The sequence below is a fragment of the Rhinolophus hipposideros genome (assembly GCF_964194185.1).
Source record: "Rhinolophus hipposideros genome assembly, chromosome: 17".
Taxonomy (NCBI): Eukaryota; Metazoa; Chordata; class Mammalia; order Chiroptera; family Rhinolophidae; genus Rhinolophus; species Rhinolophus hipposideros.
In genome coordinates, this window is record NC_138063.1 from 53,255,845 (window position 1) to 53,258,332 (window position 2,488).

A 2,488-nucleotide genomic window follows, 5' to 3' on the forward strand; every position below is an offset into this window, starting at 1 on the left:
AGCATCAAAATTACCCTAATTTCTCTGTGTGAGACAAATAAAGGGAGGAGAATTTTATTGCTCTAGAGAAGATGAAAAAAAGTGTGGGAGCAAGGCAGCGGCAGGGGCAGCTGGAGCCTCTGATTGGGCTTTGGAGTCCGCTACTGGAGCCAATCAGCGTGGGCAGCGAACCAGGGGGTCAAAGCACAGAGTGCATCTTGCAGTTTTTAAGACCTCTGGAGTGAAACTCACCGTGTACAGGATTCTAACGTGGAGGGACCATGGAGCAGTATACAGCAAACAGCAATAATTCAACGGAGCAGATCGTTGTACAGGCTGGACAGATTCAGCAACAGGTCCCGGGGCAGCCAGCCATTAATGGTACAGGTCAGTGGAAGCCAGTTAATCACATCAAGTGGCCAACCCGTTATGCTCCAGGCTGTCCCTGGTGGACAAGGTCAAATCATCACGCATCTGGGACACAGCGTTTGCCGCAGATAGTTGGTGTCACCTGGACAGATCCAGACCCAGGGTGGGCAGGCTGTGCAGGCGCAGGGCCAGCAGGGCCAGACCCAGCAGATCATCATCCAGCAGCCCCAGACAGCCGTCACCGCCGGCCAGACCCAGACACAGCAGCAGATTGCTGTCCAGGGGCAGCAAGTGGTACTGCCGAAGGGCAGACCATCATCTATCAGCCAGTTAATGCAGATCGCACCACTCTCCTGTAAGTTACAGTCCCTATTTCAGGCATGCTAACCATCCCAGCAGCCAGTTTGGCAGGAGCACAGATTGTTCAGACAGCAGCCAACACAAAGACAACCAGCAGTGGACAAGGGACTGTCACTGTGACACTACCAGTCGCAGGCAATGTGATCAATTCAGGAGGAATGGTCATGATGGTGCCTGGTGCTGGATCTGTGCCTGCTATCCAAAGGATTCCCCTACCTGGGGCAGAGATGCTTGAAGAAGAGCCTCTGTGTGTGAATGCTAAACAGTACCACCATACACTTGAGAGAAGGCATGCCCAGGCCAAACTAGAGGCAGAAGGGAAAATTCCAAAGGAGAGAAGGAAATGTCTGCGTGCGTCTAGATGCCATCATGCTATGGCATGGAAGTACAGCTAAGATGGACAATTTTTCTCTCCAAAGGAAAAGGATAGTCCTCATATGCAGGATCCAAACCAAGAAGATGAAGAAGCAATGACACAGATCATTCAAGTGTCCTATCCCCAGGCCATGTGATGGAGCTGAGTAAGGACATGTTCCTCGCCACTGTTTCCCCCTGTTCCAGGAAATTGATTAATTCTTCAGATGGGACATCGATGATCACATTCTGCCCTTTTCTACAGGACAGAAACCCACTTAATTTTTAATAAGTGGCTCAGCATTATACTTGCAGCAATGTCTGGCAAATGAAGTTGCAAGCCTTTGTCTCACCCTTTCAGTCAGGACCTATTCTAGACTGTTGATGACATTGACATTTCATGGATTAGGATGATGCAAGGGACCTCTGCCAGCCCAGCAGTACCACACACAGCACTTGTGTTGACTGGTAAAGCCAGCCAGCCATCTCAGCAGGGGAGAACAACCTTCTCAACCTAAATTGCAATCAGGGAAGCTACAGCCCACTACTTCCCATGGATTCTAAAAATCACCCATCCCTCTGATGAGGGATCTGACTAAAGTGAATGGACACTTTGTATTCAGAGATGACTTCCAGGCAAGGAAGTTCCATCTCATGAAATGGAAACAATGAATTATCTGAGATACATTCATCTAATCTGTGGTAATAATAAGAATCTCTGTCTGCCCAGATGATATGTTGGTATTTTTGGACTCCAGCCAAAAAAAAAGCTAATTCTGGGGATAGAATTTTAAAAGATTCAAGCACTGAAAATATAAACTGCTGAATCGTTTTTAGCTTTGACAAGTTCTGGTCTGCTTGTCTGTCTTTTGAGGTCATCTGTACCATAATTCTTACTATAGCTACTTTTAAGACAATTTAGAAAGTATTGTGGACTTGAAACTGCCTTTTCTAAGTAGAGAACAAAAGAATACAATACAACAACAACAAAACTACAATAACTTCTGTGGTGAAGTGCTAAGGACATTTTATAGTAACTCCTACTAAACAGCGAAACTAGAGATTTTCAATCATAGGCTTGGTGAGAGCATTTGGGAAGTAGAAGGTTTTTGTGTGTGTTTCAGTCTAGAAGAAGAGAGAAAGTAGTATATATACCTATGTGTTGTCACACAGCAGGATTTTCCAGTGGTGGATGCCTGGGATGCATCATTAAGATGAAGAGAATAATTTACACTTACACTAACCTTTTAATAAGCACGGAAAAGAAGAAACCTGAGATTTGGTCCTTGACAATTTCTGGAAAACATTGTTCAATCAAGCTGTCCTGGACACAACTCTAGGTTACCTGCTAGAGCTTGAAGTGGATATTGGCTTCACTCCTGCAGCGCTTTGCGCTGGCCACAGAGAGCAAACATTCTCATTCTTC

The 2,488-nt window shown here is 45.9% G+C and overlaps 1 pseudogene across 1 annotated transcript; it reads left to right on the forward strand.

Moving 5' to 3' along the window:
• Positions 1–260: 260 nt before the first annotated feature.
• Positions 261–1,220, forward strand: LOC308509869 (nuclear transcription factor Y subunit alpha-like; annotated as a pseudogene). The gene has a single exon. The product of its transcript is annotated as a nuclear transcription factor Y subunit alpha-like (transcript).
• The last annotated feature ends 1,268 nt before the right edge of the window (positions 1,221–2,488 follow it).